This window comes from Agelaius tricolor, unplaced genomic scaffold (genome assembly GCF_023055355.1).
Source record: "Agelaius tricolor isolate 1412-34295 unplaced genomic scaffold, bAgeTri1.0.p SCAF_7, whole genome shotgun sequence".
Classification (NCBI taxonomy): domain Eukaryota; kingdom Metazoa; phylum Chordata; class Aves; order Passeriformes; family Icteridae; genus Agelaius; species Agelaius tricolor.
Genome location: NW_027269267.1, coordinates 19707008 through 19720492, shown reverse-complemented (window position 1 = coordinate 19720492; position 13485 = coordinate 19707008). Strand labels below are relative to the sequence as shown.

At 40.2% G+C, this 13485-nt stretch overlaps 1 long non-coding RNA gene across 1 annotated transcript; it reads left to right on the top strand.

The window, feature by feature from the left end:
- The first annotated feature begins 3341 nt into the window (after positions 1–3341).
- LOC139591928 (uncharacterized) lies at positions 3342–6943 on the top strand. The gene is made up of 3 exons (XR_011679799.1): positions 3342–3508; positions 5738–5856; positions 6860–6943. It is a non-coding gene; the product is annotated as an uncharacterized lncRNA (long non-coding RNA).
- Positions 6944–13485: the final 6542 nt, after the last annotated feature.

Sequence of the window (13485 nt, the reverse complement as noted above, 5' to 3'; positions counted from 1 at the left end):
GTTGGGAGTAGAGAGCAGTGAACCCATATTAAATCTGAGTTGAACTATATTCTTCAGAGATGTACTGCATTATTTTTAAATGATGCATTCATGGAAACACCATAATATCACCAGAACTACTGGATTGTGTTGTTCTAGGGCTTTCTGTGTTTTCTGAAGTCACTGCCTCTCAGTCTAAGTGCATCGCTTTTTAAATTGATCTCCATATAAAAGCTGTCCATATTTTTAGAGTTACAGCCATAAGCACCCTGACATAGAAGCACATACTCTGCTTGTTTCAGAAAAAAATTCTCCTTTTCTGAATATTTTGCCAGAACCTCTTGCAAAGAGTGAACATGGAGTCAGCAAAAGCTCCATCAAATGATGATGTCTTTGCCCTCTCAGTGGGTGATGTGCTTGGAGGCGAGAGAAGATTTTCAAAAGGTTTCATGCTATGTCAGTGTCTGAAAGTTCAGGTTCACAAAGGCATTTCTCATTGGTCTAGAAATCCCAGACAACATCTTTGTTTTATCTGCTACATGATCTCCAGCCCTGCTGAAACATCCTGAACATAAGGTAGTTGGATATTTCTGGTTTTGAACTCTAAAGATGAGGTCTCCAAGAAGCATCAGATAATGAAAGAGAAGTAATTTCATCTTTGGAAATGAAGAGGATTTTGGTGTTTCTTTCAAAGTTCAAGTATTTTTCAAGCTTTGAATATCAAGTTCTGTATTTTATATATCTCTATATCACACTTCTTTACTGTGCATCTGTCCAAGCACTGGAACAGGTTGCCCAGAGAGGTTGTGGAGTCTCCCTCACTAGAGACATCCCAGAACTGTCTGGATGCATTCTGTGCCCTGGGATGATCCTGCTTGAGCAAGGAGGTTGGACCTGATGACCCACTGTGGTCCCTTCTAACCTGACCCATTCTGTGGTTTCTGGCTTATAATGCTTGCTCAGTGCCATAAATATATTGAGTAACTAGGCTGAGCAAGGCAGAGCCACCTCAGAAAGATTCCTAAAATAATGACATAAAACCAATTTTATGTGCTGGATATTTCGAGGGGTTAGTTTGGTTAGCTTGACATAAGACAAGTTCAAAAATTACAAAGAGTAAGTGGTCAAACTTCAGCAGAAATTTAAATTTAACAGAAATCTCTGTCTGTGCTTCCTCGGTGACACTCAGCTTCCTCTGGGACACTGCAGCTGCATGCTAATATCAAATAGCTTCTTAGGGTGAGTTGTGAAAAACTGGCCAGAAAAAACAGTTGACTGGCACTGGTAGGCTTGATCTTTAAATTCTTGCTTTTCAAATTACTGCTGAATCTAGAGGGCCATCATAAAGGGTCATCATTGCTGAATCTTTATCTTTACAATAAATTTAGATTTTATTCCAGAGGATGCTGGGGCAAAAATTTTGCCATAATGACAATTGCAGAGTTCTAGTTTCCAATAATAATATTAAATGCAGAACACAAAGAGAAACTCAAATCATGGTTGAAAGTGCTTTATCAGCACAAGACATTCAAAACAAGAAAATATTGATTTGAAAAATGGGAATTGATTTACCTGCTCAGTAAAAAGTCTTGGAAAACATGAAAACTCCAGCTCACAGAGAAGGAGAGAGCAGCTATTCAGTGCTCTCTGTGCCTTTTCTTAACAAAAGGTTTGGGTCACTCTTCCTCCCACTACAATAGTGCTTGGTACTATACAAATTTTGGGGTTTGGGCTTTGTTTTGGGTTTGGTGGGGGTTTTTTTGTTGTTTATTTGGGTTTTTTTTTGGTGTTTTTTTGGTAATGTACTGCATGGAGATGCCTAAGCAATATCCCTCTCTTGAGATATCTGGGCTTGTACATTTTTATGCCTGGAATATTGTCTTGGCATCCTTGCCTTTATGCAAAGTGAAGTGAAGCATTGGCTCAAATCTAACTTAGCTGCAAGAAAGGCAGTTTTATTTGTAATTGAAATTAAGTTAATATATGCACTCTGACATGTCTCAAGGCAAATGAAATTCTTTGTTTTATGCAAAATATTTACATAATTTTCTATGCCTTTTGCATCTTGTTGTCATTCCACCTTATATTTCTATGTTTCCTGTATCTCAGAGAACACAAAAATGGAAAATGAAGCTAAAATGCTTTAAAGAAAAGCTTTAGAAATCTTATATTTGCATTCTGGAAAATGGCTCATTAATTACAGCTGGAAATATGAGATGTGAAAGGCTGCCAGCAGAGTCAACTCAGGTTTGTGACAATGATCGTTTTATGACTTGCATCATGTCAGTCTCCCAGAATATTCCCTCCTGCTCGCAGAGGGAATAGTGAATAGTGAGCAAATGACTTCTTACAGTTGCCAGGTAGCTTGGAGCACAGTGTTGTGTACTAAAATTATGTTTATTTCCACATTCTTGGATCTAGTTTTAGTTTGCCTGCCTGGCATTAAAACTGTGTGAGGAGTGACCCCACATTCCTGCTCCTTGTTTTGTGTTTGAGGATGATACAGCTGAATCAGGTGGACATTGCAGCTCCCATCTATCACCTGGTAAATACCATATTCACAAGTCTTATTTGGGCAGACTGAGGGGACAGGGGGTTTGGAAAGGTAAAGTTCCCACTAATGCTGACAGCATTCCCACCTCTCTTCATGTAGGCAGGAACCTGTTGTATGGGAGACAAACCAACCCTATTCATGAGGAAGGTGGCTAAGTGGCAGGATGGAGTAATCCAAATAAGAGGGTAAGACAGACCCCAAACCCCTGAAGACTATGGAGACATATTCTGGGCTTAGGAAGATATTGAATATTGAGGGCCAAAAAAGTAGTAGAGGAAAAAATTAATGATGTTTCATCTAGTAGAAATAAATAATTGCATCGAATAAAAGATAAATCTTTTATTCCAGTCTATACAGGTTGTCAATACCAACATATTCTCTCATTTTTATTGCTATTATTTAATAACTCTTAAGTAGGAGTAGCTACAGATGAGAGCAGTTGTTCCTTCTATGGCTGCATTTCATTATTTTGATTTTCTTTAGTTAAAAATGTGAAATGTGAGTCGATCTGACACTATAATACATTGCTACATCATGCTAGTAACTCCATCATGGCAGGGCTGGGACCTGCAGAGTGTGCAGAAGTGTAAAGTCTCGATTTAGATAAATGAAGTACTTATGTGCAACAGTGCTTGCAACAATAATGTTATCTGACAACGACAGCTAATGCATATGGCACAATTTTTATGAAATGTATGAATCATCTATCTGTCTTTGGGGAACTCATTGTAACTTCCTTCTCCTGATTCTGTGTTAATGTAGCAATATAATTTCTGTTTCTCACACATTTTTCTCAATGGAAAAGGAGCAGCAAACACCAGCATTTAATAATCACAGCCTTCAGAATGCAACACAAGCTACAAAAGCATACAAATAGGCTGGGGCATGCAGAGTTATGGAGGAAAGAACAGCGTGCTCCTCAAAATGTGCAAGCACCCATTTGGAAGAGTGCTGTGAAGGAGAACTGCCATGGAGGTTGGTACCACTCCTTGTGCCAAGGCTTGCTGTGGATTATTCTGGACCAATGGCTTCCCCAGCAGTAGATGCTATTGAGATTTCTCACACAGCTTTCGTGCTCCATCCTTTGGAAAGATCCTTGGAACGTGTTCTGGCTATCAGGGAGGGAAATTTTTGGGTGGGCTGCTTGCCTGGTGCATCACAATCTGGGCAGAATGGATACCTTTGGATTGCTACAGTTCAGCTAGCAATTGATTTTCTCTGGAGACAGGATTAGGGTTGCCAAGACAGTTTCTTGGCCCAGTTACCATTGACACTGTGGGCTCCCCCTGGAAAGCCATGCAGGCCTATCTGGGGATGCCTTCAGTTAGCACAGGGTGGGTTGATCATATTGTCTGATCAGGAGTGTGTGTGTGATTATGTGTGTCTTTTATTTGTTTATGCCTGCAAATAGACCATATAACCAGTTCCAGATTAAAACCTTATTGAAAAACTATGATTACATTTTTCCAGGAAAACTATAAAAATTATGAATAACCCCTGTTACATTTTCTTTTTCTGAAGGATATTTACTAATGCTTTGTCCAGATTGAACAAGGAAAACCTACTTCTTTTAATTTCCTATTCCACATCTGCTAAGGTAATGGCTACCAAAGTAGAACAAGAGTGGCATAACCCAGGAATGCTTGGCATTGCAAAATCCCAAGAGGGTTGAAATCTCAGCAACCTTTTCCCATTAAAAAAAACCAAAACCTACATTTAAAATTAAATGAAGCATATTGTAACAAAGAGTAAGTGTGGGTAGAAAAGAATTGATAGTGCTTACTGCGGTGTAACATTTTCTAGATTGAACCGATTCAGATTTCAGAAAACTCTGAATGTAATTTGGGCATTTATACTGTGGACTGCAAAGCCTGTGAAGTCAGTGCAGTCCTTCTGTTGTCCCAGAGGTCTGGGAATTAGGGACTTGCTGGAGATCTGGATTAGCCTGGCTGCATGCAGAAAACATTCTTGCATGTTCAAATCCTATTTCATCTTTCCCATATCTCATTGTCCCCTAAGCCCCATTGCCTGTTTAGGGATCACAATGACAAGAACTGCAAATAAGCCATGTTTTTAATGCTGTTTAATTTTTTTATATATGGAAAACACATATTGACTAAAAGAGAAGTGATTAAAGTCTCAGGTTGAATATCACCAAGTTTCCCTGATCTCTAGTTAGACTAATCAGAGAGACTTCCTTTTTGTTTGGCACCTTTTATTGCTTGACTTTAGTGATGTATTGAAGGATGCATTTGAGACAGTCTCTGCCATGCCACTACTTCTTGAGAGCAGATATAATTTCTCTTTGGTGAGGAGATTCAGTGTGCCTAACATTGGTGCTGAAATCCTTCATGCTGTCAAAGACTGGAAAATAATCTCCTCCCTATGCCTTCTGCCACATACACAGATGTAGAAACACATCCTGGGGCAAAATCATGAGCATGCCAAATCCAGCAGGGCCATTAAGGTCAGGATGGAATAGCATATACATGTGTCATATATATATATATATATATATATATATATATAGATATATCTCCAGTACAGGTAGGGTTTATAGTAAGAAGAAAAAAAAAGGTAAAAACACAGCTGGTAATTTGATTAATGTGTGTTTTTGAGTGAAGAATAACTTCCAGGGATAAGCTAAATGTTCTGCTTAACACTTTGATATATTTGATTTTTTCAAACTGAATTAGTTCTAGGTTTTTCATAAATAATACCTCTTTTTTAATAAAGATTTTTTCAAAGCTTCCAAGTGAGGTGAGATTCATGAAACATATCCAAGGATGTTGATTCTCACACTGGTCAGGACTTGAAATAGGTGGGTATGATAACTCTAGAGCTGATTCCTGTCCCAAACATTGCCCTATGGCAGAAGGTGATACTTACCCACTTTTTACTTCTTCCAAATACCATACATACACACAATGAATCTGTACTGGTTTTATTTGGGATGGAGGCAACTTTCTTCATATGAGCTGACATGGGTTATGTTTTGGATTTGTGCTGGTGAGAGAGCTGTTGGTGAAACACCAACATCTCAGTTATTGCTGAACTGCACTTGAGACAGAGCTGAAACCTCTTCTGCTCCTCACCCCCACCAGCGAGGAGGCTGGGGGTGCACAAGGAGCTGGGAGGGGACATAGCCAGGACAGCTGACCCAGGGGATATCCCACACCATATGGTGTCATGCTTAACCTACAGGGCTGGGGAAAGATGGAAGCTGGTGATGTTTGGGGTGATGGTGTTTGTCTCACCAAGTCACTGGTACATGTGGTAGCGTGTGGCTTTCCTGGAAGTGGCTGAACACCCATCTGCCCATGGTAAGTGGTGAATGAGTTCTTATTTTCTTTGCTTTATCTGTTAAGCTGTCTTTATCTCAACCCGTGAGCTTTGGTGCATTTACCCTTCTCATTCTTCTCCCCATGCTACTGGTGGGAGACTGAGTGAGTGGCTGTGTGGGTCCAAGCTGCCTGCTGAGGTTATACCACCACAGAATCAATTCCACACACTTTTTACAAGAATAGATGACAGGAGGTTATTAGCTCAAGGTTGCAAAATGGGTCAGTAAAGGGTGCTGCTGTCCATTGGGATCTCAGCTGATCTGTTGAGCTATCACAGGCATGATTCTTGGCCTGAATAGTTGGCAGAAGCATGTGACAGAACATGGCAGGAAAGGATACCATCAACTTAAAGGAAACACCAGATTCCCTCAGCTGAATCTTTTCACAAAGAAAAACTGGTACCTCAACTTCTGTCAGCTACTTATTAAAAGTCAAGTACTCAAGGTTGTCTATTAAAATGCTGTTATGAAGTGTTGCCTTCTGTTCTATGCCTCCACACTAATAAGCAAGATATTTAGTAAATCAACTGCTTTCAACAAACAAGAGCCAGCTAATTAATACAAAACCTCTTTTGCAGCACTGTAAATTATTATCCAAAGCAGTGAATGCATCTAGAGAACAACAGAACATAGTTGTTTATTGTAGCATTTCATTTACACAGTTGCAATTGGCAATTATTTAGAAATTGTTGAAGTTTTAGAAATATTTATAGTATAGTATACTGAATATTGTAAATTTTTTTAAAGAGTGCATGATATAATTTGCAATGCGCTTTATGGAGGAATTCTTCACAGCAAAGCTAATGCCTTCTTCATAAATATCTTTATAGACATTGGTAGACAAAGGTGCAAGGGAAATTATGAGACAAGCATAATGACACTCTGAGATTGTCAAAGTGATGACAACTGGTCTTTGTGTCCATTTGCTTTATCATTTAAGTTTTCAAATCTAAGGGCCATCTTTATGATTTTCATTTTTGCAGTACCTTGCAGAACAGACTATGGTTCAGACACCTGCTTGGTGAAGTACAGCCCTGAGAACAAGCAAAAGGAGATGTGCTTCTGGCATCCACCCCAAGGCTGCTGTTTCCTGTCAGCTTTGCTCTAGGATCAATTAAACCTCAGACATTTCTTCTGCTTCTGGACATCTTAATATTAGGTGTTTTCAAAAGATACTGGTAATCAAGCTGGGACCCTCATTCAGCCAAGAGTGTGTCAGGAAGTAAGGTTCACCCTTCTGAGAGAGAAGAGAGGCTTAGGAGATAGGTATGCCACATGACTGGTTAAATATAAAATAAAATGCCCCATTTGGTCGTGACAGAAGCACACTTATGCACTAACTTCAGTGGCACTAGAGGCATGAAGAGTCAGGTTGTGAGCACATGCTCAGGTATGCCACATACTGTTGTCATCTTATTACAAAGTTCCATACCTTCTCAGGGATTTCTCATGGGCATCTCCTCACAGCACTGACTCCTTCTTCACAGTACAACCAACAAACTCCAAATCCCTTCACAGCACAGCCAACAAACTCCATCTCTCCTCACCCAGCTAACCCACTCTTTTGTAGCACTCTTCTTCTTATTGGACACAGCTGTGGCCTATTAAGGGCAGGCCTGTTCCTAATCTTTGGTGATTTGTACAGCTGCAGCTCCTCAGGTGTGAGACTACCTTCTGCACTATCTTTATTTTCTTACATTCTATCCCTCCATTCCAGGATATACTCCAGGTCAAATTGGTCCCCTAGAATAATGAGATGACTGCAATAAAGCAAACCCTAGCCCTGTAGTGAGGCTACATCAGCTCAGGGGTGAGTGCCAGTGAGGCAGGAAGCACTGTACAGCTGCAAGACCTGCAGGCTTTCACACAGTGTCATATGCATGGCAGCTCCCCACCAGTTTTACACAGCAACCCACTGCAGGAAAGGGCAAAATCTGTGTGGAGGGAGCTTCTGCCTGACCAGGCTTCACCCACATGTTACTGCTGCAGGGCTGTTGTACATGTGGCACAGGGCTTGGGCAAAGGGCTCTCTCTGAGCACCAAGCACAGGGTGCCAGTATCATGGGTTGTGTGGGGATAAGCCTTCTCTGCCCAAGCTCCAGGCTGTCCCAGGAGCTCCTGCCTCACTTGCCATGCAATTGGAGAAATACAGGAGCTTCACACACTGTGAATGTATACCCTTCGGCTAAAGTTACTGTGGGAGTCATTATTATTATTATTAGGATTAAAAGTAGTCCTTTCTCTTTTATTACTTTTTATGGGCAGTGACTCTGTACAATGTCTACATCTGAGTTATTAATTTGGGGCACCATTGCGGCACCAGGAGATGAAGATGTGTGTTAAAGTATGATTTATCTTCATCATCAGTTGGTGATCCAGATAAATGCATAGGATGCAGATGGTATTGGGCAACTGACTCAAATTCATAAATTTACAGATTTGAATTAGATCTGAATTTAGATGAAAGGGAGGAAAGCAATTCTCCATGTCCACTGACCCCTGTTTACCTCATTGTTTTCTAATGCCCCATTGCCATGCACATACCTGCTGCTTGTTCTCCACTTCCCATCTCTCTATGCCAGTCACTTGTTTCTCTCTCCCATACTTTGACTGTGTAATTCAGAGAGCAGAGAAACTGATACTCCAATTCTTGTGCTATGCCAAACACACTGGGACTCAGGTCTGTAAATGACTCCAATACAAATTACTGTAATAAGCCTCATTAACAACATATTCCCATCAGGATGGTGCTTAAACACATTTATAAAACAAAGGATGTGCTTATGCTCCACTGAAGATAATGTTACTGAGGTGTACCTTTAGAATTCAATGTGTTTTTTCACCCAGCCACAGCTTGTAATTCAGTTGTCTGAAGCTGTTGATCTAAAACTCTGCATCAGCCCCAAGGAAAGGGGAGCCTAGATTACATGTTGTAATCAGGAAAATTACTGTTTGACTGCTATTGACATTTCCTTGGCACTTCATCACCAGGCTGTGAGTGCCCACAATCATTCTTTGCCTTTCTGCTGCATCTCATTCCAGTCAAGGATCTCAATACGTGTTACAAATGGCACCAGATCTGGTGAGAAGCTGAGTGTTGGTAATTGATTGATTAGCTGTCTTTTTAATAACATCTACCCTTTTTATAAAATCTGGGCTTTGACATTAAGGCTCAAGTTTGATTTGGCAGCAGATTTCAGATTTGTACTCTTCATGCAGCTGACTGCAACTGTTGTTAGGTTTGGAAAACAGAGTTACATGATTTCAAATCCCTATATTTCATGTATAATGCCCAGGTTTGGAGCTCTCTGCATTATGTGTGGTTCCCATTCTCACTGCTTTGACAGAATTGAGCCAAAAAATAGCAAATCCACCCAATGCCTGCAGATTATGGTGCAGGATGTAAAGCAATAACAAGGCCTTTAGCACTGTAGTGGTTTAGATTGGTTTTGTTGGCTGTTATTGTTTCTAAATGGCTTCCATTTTTAAGCAACTGTAGGTAGGGCTTGTTGATTGTGCTCTTTCAATGATGCAAGGAGATCTTACAATCCAATTAAACAGAGTTTCCAGCAGTGTCTCTGGGAATCTTTATGCAAACAGTTACATTTACAATATGAGAACAAGCTGCATTATAGGGTTTTTCTCAAACTGTCAAAACATTTAGCAATCCTATCCAGGCTGGAGCTGCAATCTTGCCTGCTCACAGAAACAAAACATCACACGTGCAGAGGGAACAGAAGTGTGAGCAGTCTGCACCAGGGCTCCTTCTTCTGAGCTCTGAGGTGGTGAGTGCTGGGATGGAAGAACTACCATGTCTGGGTGAGTCTACTTTCTAAATTAAATTCTTTGTATAATTTATTCAGAGTAAAATATGCTTTTAATATTCCTTGCTGTGGTCCAGGAAAGACAGGTGCATAGAGGATGAGAGAAACAGCTTGGGAGATGGTGGGTTAAAACATTGTACCCTTCATCTGTTGATAGCAGTATCAGAGGCAATATGTTTTGAGGCTCTTTCAAAGCTTTAATAATAAGTTGTCTGCTGTTCACACATGTAGATGTTACAAAAAGGGAAAGAGATGCTTAATAATGTTCCTTACATAATTAAAAAAAAAAAGTTCTTATAAGAGAAGGTTAAAAATCAATGTGAATAAAAGGAAGAGTCTAATGATCATACAACTAGTATTTGAAAAAATCTCATTAATCTTTCTCGTATTTTGGACTATAGAGAAAGCAGAGCTTTTGATAGACTAATTACAAGCTGAAATGTGTTTATTACCTTCTTTTTTATATCTTCTCTTTTTCTGTAGATCAGGCTGACTTGATCCATTCATCTCATCTTTGAGCTCATTTCATCATGAACTGATGAAGTTCTTAAAAGAACCTGTGATGCCTGATAAAACCATTTTTCTAAAACTTTGTTTAGAACTCCAACTCCAGATACTTCTTTTTGACTTGGAAGAGGGGAAGGCTTAGATAAGAGAACTGTTTTCGTCACCCCAAATTTTGTCCCCATTCCTGCAGCTTGACTCACCCATCCAGTGAAAAAAGCAAAAGATTAAATCAACAAAAGTAGCCAAATCTGTCCTCCCTCTGGACAATTTTATGAAAACAATAATGCTATTGTTTAGGAATTCATCTCCTGTTCTCTCACTTTAAGTCAGCTTTGTATATATGACAGTCAGCTCTGTATATGTGACAGAATTATAGTCTCAGGAGCAAAATAGAATATTGTGGCAGAAGCACCTGGTAAACACTGAAACAACTACCTAGTCACAAGGAAAGTGTCACATTTATGAGGCACAAGAAGGTACCTAAAATTCAGTGTATAAAGGGTACCACCAGTTGCTGTCTCATCACCATCCAGGAAGCTCAAAGGGCTCTCTCTATCTTTCAGAGCTATAAAGGAACCCAATCTAATGAGATAATGATGTTGCAAGAGAACATGGGTTTACAAAATATGCAGAATCATGTTTTCTAGCAATTCTTCAGAGGTAGAATGAGTTGGGCACTTCTGAGAGGCCTGGCTTGAGGCTCACTCTCGTTCCCAGTCCCACCACAACCCATGGACAGAGCGGAGCTCTTCCAGGAGAGCTGGTAGGAGAGCACACACACTGTCCTGCTGCAGGGCCTGCATTTCCATCTATTCTTTTTCCATCAGCTTTACAGGGGATTCAGAGTCACAGCACAGTGTCTGTGTGTTTTTTCTCTCTTTTGGTCTTGAAAAAAGATGGGTTTTCTCTGAACAGATCCTCCTCTCCTCCAGCACAGCCACACTATGGGTACAGACAGTGACCACGTGGAGGATAAATCTGCTTCAAAAGGAAGGGCAAAGCAACATTTTGGTGCTGCTCTTGCCCCCAGCCTGGAAGCTGTGAGAGACAGCCCACACAGGACTCGGGAGAGCCAGAGTGGCCCAGAAGTACAGGAGGGTGCTGGCTGTCCCCAGAGCTGCCAATGTCCACAGGCCACCATCTCATTGTCAGCTTTGGTGTGACACCACACACATGCTGGCAGCACCGAGGCTGAGTTTGCATGGCACACAGACCAGCTGTGTCTGATGTGCTGTTCTTTTATTCACAGTTGTTGAGTTTTAGTGATAAAAGTCAGCTGCATTTTCTCTTTTTTCCTCCCCAGCTAACAAGACTCAAAATAGGGGAAGGATTAAAAAGCAGTAATGAGACTTGATATAATTTTGCCCATATAGATCAATGAAAGAAATAAAAGCTCAGCTTCACTTCAGCTGTATGTAAAATTTGTGGGAAGCTCAAAGGCAGCTATGATAATAATAAAAGCAACAATACCAATGATTTACTCCTTTATTCCTGGCCTTTCTCTATTAGGTTTCTTTTACCAGAGATAATGAGGAACCCAGAAAGTGTTTCAAGTCAGAGAACTGCTTTGCTTTTATGCAGCTATCGTTTGATGTTGGAAGTAAAATGCTATAAATGATAAAAAATTGAGGTATGTTTCTGATTAGAAGGTAAAATCCAATTCTGTCTATAGGATATTGACTTGCTCTTTGCTGTTGTGTGGCTTCAGGCAATTTGGGTCTCTTTCAGTCTTATTTCTGTTTCCACCTCCCATCTATCTATATTGCAGTCTTTTGTGGTTATTGACTAACTCTTACTGTTGTATAGTGCCCAGCATAGGGCAGTCTCAATTCCAGCTTCAAAATTGTGCTTCAAACTCTAAAAAAAGAAAATTAAGTAAGCAGTGACCAATTTTCTGCTCTCTGACACCAACTGGGTTAAAATGGTTGGAACTGAAAAGCTGTAGAAGCTCCAAGGGAGTTCTCTGAATCAACATTATTATTTGCTATTGAACTGGTGACGCTTTCTGTTTAAAACACTTGCCCATAGTCAGTAGGGTCCCCATCTAAAGGTGACTCTCAGTGCCTTCAGGAGGCACTCTGTGTCCAAGAATCCCTGCAGACACAGCACCCAGGCACTTTCATCCCCTGGCAGGGCCTGCATTAATCTTCCAAATTATGGGTTGCACCTTTGTGGTGCCTGAATGAACACCAGAGACTGATGTATGTGCCATCTCCAAAATACTTTTCAATTTAATGCAATGAGAACAAAAAAGTTATTGTGTCTTGTCTTCCTCAAAAAGTCAGACACAATACAAGTTCTTAAAGTTCCTAATGTCAATTAAATGTATTTTTGAAGGCTACCTGTGAATGAAAATATCACTAAATTTGCTGTGACCTTCTAGATACTGAACAGCCTCCAAAAAGCCTTGCAGTAGATGATGGTAATTTCTTTAGAAATATTCCTCATTTGATATATGTTCTAGAAAGGAAAAGCGCAAAACCAATTTGACTAATTATAAAGAGATTTCCTTTTCTCCTTTATCTGCGAGGAGAGATAAGGTTTCAAAAGAAAAAACTCCCTTGTTTTTGATCAACCTTTTCACACAGTGAAAATTAACCACGTAATCCTGATATACCTGATACGCAACAATTTTTTTTCCTTTTTAATTTTCAAACTTATTTACTTCCCAAAAAATAACAGGGAGGCTACAGGAGTGGCTTTGGTGAGAAGCTGCCAGTAGTTTCCTCCATGTATGGCAGAGCCCATGCCAGGCAGCTCCAAGCAGTGCTAAACACTATCAGCTCCCTGATGGGGTTTAAGAAAGTAGGACTGGGCTACATGAAGGATGAGAATATAATTTTCCTCAGTAATTCTCCTACCTGGACTGGGTTTGCAATCAGAGATGCTCTCTGGTAGGAGTGTGGTTGAGCAACAGACTCTGCTATTAGGTATTCTCTAGGGCACTTTATTTTCCCAGGTTCTAGGAAGGGGAGAAGGTATTAGGGAATGCTCAGGGCTGGTGAAGCTATTTAAAATACTTTTGGATTGGGTGTTTTTCTTTTTAAAAGGGAGAAGAAAAAATTGATTTGAATTATTATTGAATGTATTTTTGCAAAGGCTTTTCAACAGCTAAGCTGGCCTGTTTGTCTTTTCCCTTTTCCTTCCTTTGTTTAACCATTCTTTCTTTTTTTAACTATCAACTGAGTTTGAGATAATGAGGTTGTGTAGAAAATGTCTGGTGAGTGGCTGTGCAGAATGGGACTCATTAACTCACAGAGCCTGCCTGTGAGACTGCA